At 53.3% G+C, this 10,042-nt stretch overlaps 1 long non-coding RNA gene across 1 annotated transcript in view; it reads right to left on the bottom strand.

Moving 5' to 3' along the window:
• Positions 1-471: 471 nt before the first annotated feature.
• The window catches only part of LOC112830441 (uncharacterized), a 49,949-nt gene continuing 40,378 nt past the window's right edge, over positions 472-10,042 (bottom strand). Inside the window, exons 2-3 of the long non-coding RNA XR_012375884.1 lie at positions 2,850-3,187; positions 472-536 (exon numbers count right to left, since the gene is read on the bottom strand). This is a non-coding gene — a long non-coding RNA (uncharacterized lncRNA). The remainder of the gene's footprint in view (positions 537-2,849; positions 3,188-10,042) is intronic.

The following is a 10,042-nucleotide window of genomic DNA, read 5'->3' on the forward strand; positions in this document are numbered from 1 at the left end:
GATCTACAGGGGAGAAATGGCCATGTTTTATTTTATCCCAAAGCGCTGGGTAGGAGGATACATTCCAGGAATGTAGCTAAAGGGAGACCCTGCCTTCTACCTGTAAGAAAAGGACGATCAGGAGGGCTCTGTGGAGGTCAATCAGGAGTGACCCTTGTAGGACGGTTGGGATTAGGGATTTGTAGATGGAATAGAGTAAGAACCCTGATTAGAAGAACTTTGTCTTCTAAATGCCAGACATGCATTAGCTCATCTGTGCCTCAAATCAGCCTCACCGGGTTTTATCGTCACCTCCGTTTCATAAATGCTAAAACCAAGGCGCAGAAAATTAAAGAAAATTGTGCAAAAATCCACAACGGTAGACGTGAGACCCAATCAGCACCCATGATTTTTTGCTCCCTGTGTGATACTTACCTTCTGTGTGAGGGATGTGGGTGCCAGGAAGAGGACCATTTGCGCAAAGACAGAGTGGTCTGGAAAGGATGGGGTGTGTATTGGGAAGACCCAGCGGTCCCGTTAGACTGGAAATATATGGCCTGAAGGGCAAACAAAAGTTACAAAGGTGCAGTGGATGGTGAATCGGAGGTGAACTGTTTGGAGACCATGCATGCATGCATGCAACCAGTACTCACTAAGCATCTCTTTGGTACTTTCCAGAATTATCTAGACCGTTCCCTCTTACCTTTTACGCATGGTTACCTAAAGCCACTGGATATCAAAACGAAAACCATGTACCTCACAGTGTAGATTCAGAAAACCAGCTGAGGTGAAAGCCAAGGGAGGAGGGTTGACAGATAAAGTACAGGATACTCTGTTAAATTCGAACTTCAGATAAACAGAACTTTTTAGTATAAGTGTGTCCCCGATGTTACATGGGGCATAGTTACACTAAGCGGTAATTCTTTGTTGATCTGAAATTCAGATTTAACTTGGTGTCCAGTATTTTTATCTGCCAAATCTGGCAACCTTAAACCTGACTGATATTTTCACTAAACTTCCTCAATCTACAGATGGGCCAAGAGAAGGCATGGGGTCCGGGTTACCCACCAGGCAAGTTAGTGATTTAGTCAGAGGCCCAAGGCCAGGTTCCAAGGACCCGGTCCAGGACTCTTTCTGCTCCACCAGGCTGCCTTCCAGGTCCCCAGCTAGAGGGGCCAGGATGCAGGGAAAGCTTGCCAGTGACTGAATCAAGCCGCTCAGCCCCTGTGTGCTCAGATGCTTTCCAGTCCCAGGGCACCACGAACACTTTGCGTCCGCAGGAGCACGGCCCTGGGGCAGGTCTTGATTGTGGTGGGAAAAGTCAGAATGTGGATCGTGAAATTCCCCCGTGGGCCAGGGTTGCTCTGACCCTGGAGCTGAAGGCAGAAACCACAACAGGAAGCAGGCTAGCCCCCAGGGTTCTCCCCACGCCGCCGCTCCACCCCTCCCAGGTGGCCTGCAGACAGGTGCGCACTGGCCACCTTGGCTGCATTCGGCGAAATGCTTCAGGGAAAATAAAAAAGTCCTCTCACAGCTTAGGGGAAATCCAATTTTCCCTTCAGAGCAACATTTCAGGAGACCGTGGCCAACTTCAAGGTGCCTTTATCTGACCGCATTCCATCAGGAAAGGAGCAGGAAGAAGCCTTGGCCTTTCAAGGTAACTCAATCAGACTCCGTGGCATTCACAGGAGGATCAGTTACTGTAAGCCTCTGGGGGCAGCAAGGAGATTAGGACGCGGATTACCTGCCACTTACCATGTGTCATCAAGGGAAGAACGGCTTCGGCTACAAGCCCTGTTTAATCGGGTCCTGGCAGGCTTTGCTCAAAAGGATGGTTGACAGCATTTCTAAGCCTGTTTTAAATTGTCTGTTACATCAGTGGTGGGGACTGACCCACAGAGAGTGACAGCAATGTCAACAGTGGCCACTGGAGGAATTTCTGGCAAGTGGCCCTTTGTGAAATGGTGAGTAGTGGGAGCAGGGAGCTGCTGGGCATCGTACAGAAGCTCAGGAGCCCACTTAAACACACCCTGAAAGCCAACATCTTTGGGCATGTTTCAGCTTTACATCTCACTCCTCAGTCAGTCGTCATGGCTTGACACCATCGCTGGGGTCGGGGACGGAAGAAGCCAGCATCAGCCCTGGCTCTGAATCTGGGCAGCCGGACCAAGGGTGGGTTTTCATCCCCAGTGACAGCCCCGCCTGAGGACAAGGGAAGCATCATGGCCTGAAGAGAGGGTTGAGCCCCAAATCCTTCAGCCATGTACCCCAGCAGTCGGCAAACTGTGACACGAGGACCGAATCCACTGTTTGTACGGTTTTACTGGAACACAGCCACCCCCCTCACCTGTACCTCTGCATCTGGAATGGCAGGCTTGAGCGGCCACAACAGAAACTGCCGGGCCCATAAAGCTTAACATATTAACTATCCGCCCTTTACAGGAAAAAGTAAATAAATAAATAAATAAATAAATGCCTGAGCTCTGGTCTACACCATTCCTTAGAGGAGACCTCACAGTCCTGCCTAACCTCAGGTCTGCCCCGGAGGGCAGGGGATGGAGGGCATGTCTTGACACATTCTAAATTCTAGATGTTGAAGGAGTCATCGTTGAAGAGGAAACCCCACCAAGGCCCAATATTCCAGATGGAATCAGCTCAACTAAGTTCTCTGCATAGTGAATTTCAAATTTACCCAAAGAGATAGAATACCCGCTTTTGATACTTTCCTAAAATGGAATGCTGATCAGAAATCAGAAAGGCTCAGAAATCTCAGGGGCTTTCCACTACCCACAGGATTCAGAAGAGGCCAACTTCTGACCCTGGCATTGAAGTCGCCCACAGTGTGCACCCAGACCCCCTTCCATCCTTACCTGCTATAATTTCGCAGTGTCGTGTTATGTTGTTCTGCTGTGCCTGCTTCATGCCCATCACCGAGCAAGAACTGCAATATCAAGACGGTCATGGCATGCCAACATCTCTCGATACATTTGCACCCAAGTCCACCAATAGATGTTCCATGAACACAGCCTGTCCTCATGCTCTACCCTCCCCAGAAATGTCCTTCCTTCCCTCTGCACCTGCTGGCCCCCACTTGTGCTGCGAGGCTCTTCTCCAGTGTATCATGAAGTCTTTCTGGATGCTTCCTGGCCAGTGATTCTTCTCCCTCGTTGGGCCTCCAGAGCAATTCTTCCAAACATCTCCTGTGGGACTGATCAAATCCTCCCTGACATTGGTGTTCTCTGTGGCCAGGGAACCCATGGTATTCACAAATTAATGGTCTTCACTACTCATGGGGTGCATGGGGTGAGCATGGTAAGGATGCGGATAATGCCTTGTGGAAAGCCTACGCACATGACCCTGGCATCTCTTTTAAATCAGCTGCCTATAGGGAAAGCTGATGACTGCTTAGACAGGGACTCTGTCCCTGTGGCTGGGGCCATGCCTAGAAAAAGGGGCATGGACCTTCAGTGTCCAGAGCCAGGAGGAAAAGCCCAACAAAGAAGATGGGGGCTTTGTGGCATCTCCAGGCCAAGGTGGAGCTCTGCCTCATGAGTGACCAGCCACGGGAGAGAAGTCTACTTCCTCACTGTCTGCGCGGGCAGGGAGAGCAGACCACTCCCCACCAGCACCACCTGCTCCATCCCTCCATCACCTCACGGAGGGAGGCAAGTGTCAGGTCATTTTGTCAGCCAATGTACATCGACTGAGCACCGGGTATGTGCCAGGCATGTGAGGAGTGGTGAGTGAGACAAAGTTGTTGCCTTCACAGCACCTACACTGCAGCCCCAACCCAGCCCAGGAAAACGCATGATCTTGGAGATCCTGGAGGTGAGCAGGAGCAACAGGACCTTCACTCTTCACCCAGAGAGTCTCTGGGACGTGCTGCCCAGTCCTGCCAAGGACTTGTCTGGGCCCTGAGAGAAAGATAACTCAGCACCCCCTCTGGATGTCCCTCCCCTGCCCCACTTTGGTGGCATCTTTGTTCCTGGGTTGGAGGTGTTTTCAGGGAACGCCCATTTTGAATCTGAAAGTGGGGAGGTCATTGGGAAATAAGTCACCCCAGTGCTCTTGTGACATGGAAAAGGCAAGTGTAGGAGCCTCAGATCCTCCCATCCTTCCTGGGCTTGGGGCTGGCCCCATCGTTCAGAACAGCCTAATCCCCGGGGGCTGCTTCAGGGTTTGGGGGTGGGCCCAGTGGCCACAGAGTTCAGACTAGCTCAGGTGTTGGGGCACGTGCCCATAAGGGCTCTACACCACAGCCAAGAGATAGAAACTGGGCTCAGACTTGAGAAGGGATTTGGCCAAAGGGTTAGGGAGGTTACTGGGGCTCAAACCCAGGCTCCTGACTCCCAGGCCAGTGCTCTGTGCATAAGGTGACTGCCCTAGGGCTCCTGGTTGGGGGGGAGGTGGATGGGCCTCTGTGCCGAGTGACCCAGAGCAGCAGATAATGGACCCTTCCCAGGCTCCCCTGCTGGCATCTGGTTGGGAGGGAGGCTCACGGTGAAGGAGAACTTCAGTGGGTTTGCCCAAAACACCGCAAGGTCAGTGACACCACCACCTGCCCGTGAGCCCTGCTAAGGCCAGAGCAGGTCCTATCAGCCGCAAAATCCCCCGAGCCTGACACGGCACTGGACACACTGTGGGCCCACAAGCTCTCGGTGGATGAGCCCTCGACTGTCTCCCACCCCTTGTCCCCAAGGGGTCTCCTCTTGCCCTGGAACTAGACCCTCTCCCTCTCCTCCCCTTTGGGTTCCTACAAATGGCAAGAGGACGGCTCTACCCTGGACGACAGAACATGGTTTTTCTTGGCCCTTCTGCAAAAATCCCTTAAAAATATGATTCTTTTTAGGCTGAGGCTTGGGGACTTCATAGGTTGTTACGTGGTTGGAGATACCAAGCAGTTAAGACGGGCTGCCTCAGCCCTTCTCCCTACACCTGCCCGGTCTCCTGTGGATGGCGACTTTCAGGCATGACCCACCCTTGGGCACCAGCTGCTGGTGTAGGTGACACTCATGCGTGGATGGGGACATCCCAGGGAGAAGGAGCAGGGGCTCTGGGGGCTCTAGGCCTTCCCCAAGGTACCTGTAAGGGGGTCAAACCCCTTTCTCTCTCAATCCTATGACTCCTGCGGACCGAAGTCTGCCACCGCACATCTGAGAGCCAATGCAGCCCCCAACCTTGAGCCCCTAGAGTCCAGCCTTCCCTGCGATTCAAACTGGACTTCACCTCTCACTGCCTTCCTTCGCACGGAGAGGGGGACTTGTCTGGCCAGAACGAAATCCCCGCGGAGATCAGTTGGTTAACTGTGCTCTGAACTCCCCCACGACCTTTCCAGAGGCCAGGCCTTGCTGATGCTCCTGCCGAGTGGGGCACCTTCCGAGGGTCCCTCGCGAGGGAGTGGCTGTGCAGGGTGGGGCCGGGAGCCTTCTCCCTAGAAAAGAGCGGCTCGGGGGGCTGGCTCCCATTGGCTGCAGCGAATCCACCCAGGGAGCAGCTGCCCGTTGCAGGCCCCAAGCCTCCAGACTCTCCAGGCCTCTGGCCACCTGGCCGGCGCCACCCCCACCGCCCAGAGCGGCGCTCTCTCCCCTCTCCTCCCCATCAGGCCAGCAGGGACCGGGCGCCGCCTCCGGGTTGCCGGGAAGCCGAGAAGCCGAGAGCCGTCTGTCTACCAAGCACTGTTTCTATGGCTTCTTTCTACCCCGGTGGTTCCTGTGGCAGCGTCTGCCCTTAATGGGAACCACCATGGCCTCCGCCGCAGCCTGGAGCATCTGCCCCCTTTGCCCGTGGCCACTCTCCCTCTTCTTGCCTCTCTCTCAAATTCTCCTTTTTTTCTGCCTCGCACGGGTCATCGTGAGCCGGTGAGGGAAAGCCCTGGAGTATTCAGTTCCAAGCGCTACCCAGCAGTTCTCAGAAGGGCACAAAGAAGCGCGGTGAATGTCACATTGAGTCCCTGCAGCTGCACCTGCCGGCCCCTCCGGTTCACCTGGGGGTCACCGCGCGCTCGCAGATTCTCCGATGGCAAGGAGAGCTACTATGTTTTCAGTTCACAGTGAGATTAAATCTACAACGTTTGACCTAATTTATTTTGTGGCTGACGGAGCAAGGAGAGCCCGGAGTAAGATCTGGATGCATTTCTTCCCCTTAAACAAAACACCGAGGAATTTGTAGGAAGCCGTCGGCAGCTCAACATTTCATTCCAGGCCTAGACGTGAAAACGGCTGTGTAATGAGTGCTGGATTCCGGAGCCGGGGCAAGCCGAGCCGACCCGTGCTTGTTTTTCCCGCTGAACTACAGGTTCCTGCTCATCAGCCTCGTAATGTGAGGCCCTGGTGGAGCCAGAGCGCCAGCCCAGGGCTCTGACCCCGACAAAAGGTCCGACCCTTAGCTGAAGTTTGCCCAGACCTGGCCATGCCCTTCAGTGCTCTTCTGCCCCCTCCTGCCCTGGTCCACCTTGTCCATCAGCCAGAGCCAGGCCTGTTCTCCCAGCCCCTCTGCCCTCCTCCTTGACCTAGAAAACCAGCTCGTGGGGTTTCCACTGAGAAATCCGAGTGCACTTCCATTCCCACCAGGTGAACACCTTCTAGAATGGCTTTGTGAGCAGCAGAACAGCGCTTCTGTCTTTTTCCTTTTCATGAATCATAGGTGGGACCCCCCCCCGCCCCGCCCCGCCCATACACCAGACAGACACTGGCCAAGCGGCTCGGCCTGGAGCAAGGGTAGGGGCTGCGACTTGGCCCGTCAGTCCAGGCCTCAGCCCTCGGGGTAGGGGCTTGATGCCAGGCCTCCGTTTGACACCCCCGGACAGCAGAGACAGCCAGGGGAGCCACGGGGGCACAGTGGGCTGGGAAGCACTTGTCTGATGGGGGGAGGGGTCGGAAGGAAACGTCCACAGACAGAGCCGCCCCGAGGCCAGGTCTTTGGGGCAGGAGGGGCCTCGAGGGCTACACACGGTGTGAACAGGGGTGTGGGAGGCCCGTGGGTGCTCAGAGTAGCACGGGGTTTCTCTGAGTGTGGTGAGGGACAAGGAGGGAAGGCTGAGTGTGACCAAGGTGATGGTGACAGCGGCCAATCTTTGGTGAGAATTCACCCCCGGAGACTCTGCAGAGCACTTCATGTCATCCTGTGTGATGTGCAAAATGACGGGGTAAGGTGGATGTTGTCTTCTCTTCCCTTTTGCAGATGACGTCACTGAGGCTCAGAGAGGGAAGGAGTTGGCCCGAGATCACACAGCTAGAGGAAGGGGCAGGAGCTGCATCTGCACCCTCTGATTCCAGGGCCTGGCTGCTTAGCTACCATCCCGCGTGGCCAAGAGAAACTCACAGATATGGGCCCAGCGCTGGACACTGAGATCTGGGGTCCTTTGGCTGGGGTGCCATCGGGTCTCCCAGAGCGGGATGTTTGCAATGGTCAGTTCGGGACAGGAGGCCTCTCAGGCCCAGAGCCCCAGGGCGGCTGAATCAAATCCTCGACCTGCCTCGGGGTTCCAGGCCTGGCAAGGAGGCACCCCGTAACACTAAAGGAGTCTGAACCACGGGCCCAGGAACTGTAGCTCTACCAAGATGCATGTGCCCCCTGGGACCAGGTTGTGAATTTCAGCTCAGGCTGGGCAGTGCTAGTTATTAATTATAACACATTAATTATGACATTCGGGGAATGCTCGAAATGGAGGACCGCAGACCTCTCCCAAGGCCATATCTTGTCTCATATTTCTCACTCGAAGCCGTGACGAAGGCATGGTATTAAGGGCAGACCAGCCTTCCTGCTGGCTGGAACTGGGGTGGGGTGGGAGAAGCAGGCCATTACTAGTCTGACTAAAATGCTGACCTTTGAACACGAGAAGCTAAAAAGATGTATAGAGGTACGGAGCAAAGAGCCCAGGGAAATGTGCACTCTGATAAAAGGTAATGACCAAAGAAGAATCAAAACCGTGCAAGAATTGTAGACACAGAACAGGGAAGCAGAGTGGTCTTGTGTCTTGTACCAAAAGACAAAGCCGGTATTTTCAATAATTACCAACAAGGGGAGGAAACAGAAGGTGGTACCACTGGCCACTCTTGTTTGGCCACTCTTTGGGTTGTTTTGACCAGTGCGGCCAGTGTGCACTCTGCCTGGATCATCAGGAGGGCTGATGGAGGTGATGACGGTGTTTTCAAAGACAGATATCTATCTCACCCCGCTCCCCAGAGACAGGTAAGAATAAATTCAGTGGAAAAATCTCCAGTGAGTTCCTTCTGGTGTGTGGCTATAACATTAATGACAACAGCTGGGGCACCTGTGGGGCTCGGTCGGTTGGGCGTCTGCCTTCGGCTCGGGTCATGATCCTGGAGCCCCATGTTGGGCTCCCTGCTCGGTGGGGGAGGGGGGATCTGCTTCTCCCTCTGCTTCTCCCCTGGCTCGCCTTCTCTCCCTCACTCTCTCTCTCTCAAATAAATAAAATAAAAATCTTTATAAAAAAGTGACAACAGCTAGCATTTTCTGGGCACAAATTATGTGCCACATAGAGTTCTAAGGCATATTACTGGATTAATTCGTTGAGTCCTCACTGCAATCCTATGGAGATAAGACAGTTGCCAGCAGCATCTGACAGAAGGACTGAAGCACGGGATGTCCTGTCACTTGCCCAATGTCCCCTCACTAGTAAGCGCTAGCACCAGGAATTGTGCCCAGGTGGTCAAACTCCAGAGTCGACCTCTGAGCTTTCTGCCATATTACCTAGATTTTAGGAAGCTAAGAACCACTTGATGTATATCCCCAAGAGATTTGAAAACGTACTTCCTCACAGAAGTTGTACACAAATGTTCACAGCAGCATTATTCGTAGTAGCCAAAGAGCGAGAACAGCCCAAATGCCCCTCAACTTACAAATGGATGAACAAAATGGAGGATGTCTGTATGGCAGAATATTGTTCGCCCGTGGAACAGAACAGAGTGCTAACCCACGCTAGAGTGTGGATGAACCTTGGAAACATTACGCCACGGGAAAGAAGGTGGTCCTGGCAGACCACATACTGAATGATTCAACTTCTGTGAAAGGTCCAGAATAGGCAAATCCACAGAGACAGAGGTAGGTTAGAAGTTGCCAGGAGCTGGGGAAAGGGGAGAATTGGGAGTGACTGGTGGTAGGTATTGGTGTCTCTTCAGGCTGATAGAAATGTTCTGGAATTAGTGGTGATGGTTGCCCAACATTGTGAACACAGTGAAGCAAAAAAAAAAAGTCACTCTATTATATATTATCATATATTTAATATTATTATATATTTAATTAATTAATATATAATATATTTAATACAGTAAATTTGATGTTCTATTAATTATGTCTCAACATTTTAAATGGCCACTAGTGGCCCACCTGCCTGATACATCAGTGAGGACACTCTCAGCTTTGCCCTTGGCTGGTCCCTGGGTTGCAAGACAGCCACCCTGGTTCCAGGCATCACACACAAACCACAGCATCTAGTGGAAGAAGAGAGGAGTTTTTCAAAGAACAAGGAAATCTGCCCAGCAGCCCCCAGCATCAATCCTTGTGCATTTCTGTGGTCAGCACGGAGCCCCCTGCCTTCCACTAAACCCGTCACTGGCAGGAGGACCGGGGGCTTCTGGGTCTGTTCAGACAAATCAGGATTTGCCCCTCGAGTTTTGTCAAGGAAGGGTGGACACCTGAACAAAACAGGGCTCCGTCAGGAAAAGGGAGGGCGACGGCCATCTGCAGGCCCTCAGCAGTGCCGGGTATACCCAGTGCTTGTTAACACCCAGACTCCCAGGGCCCACGTCGGAGCTTCTGATTGGGCAGGTCTGCTGTGGGGTTCAGAACCCTGCATGTGACACAAGCCCCTCAGATGCCTCTGATGAGGGTGTCCTCAGACCTCACCCTGAGCAACACTGTGTGGTGAGGTCTGAGAACACACTGGAGCTTTCTTACCCCAGATTTTCCAGGAATCCCCACTTCTCCCTCCACGCCCCCATACTCCAAAAAGCACTCCAAAAGAGGAAGGAAGGAAGGAAGGAAGGAAGGAAGGAAGGAAGGAAGGAAGGAAGGGGGGAGGGAAGGATGGAGGGAAGGGGGG

The sequence above is a fragment of the Callorhinus ursinus genome, unplaced genomic scaffold (genome assembly GCF_003265705.2).
Source record: "Callorhinus ursinus isolate GAN/ISIS: 27379988/994484 unplaced genomic scaffold, GSC_fseal_2.0 scaffold58, whole genome shotgun sequence".
In the NCBI taxonomy this organism is placed as follows: Eukaryota; Metazoa; Chordata; class Mammalia; order Carnivora; family Otariidae; genus Callorhinus; species Callorhinus ursinus.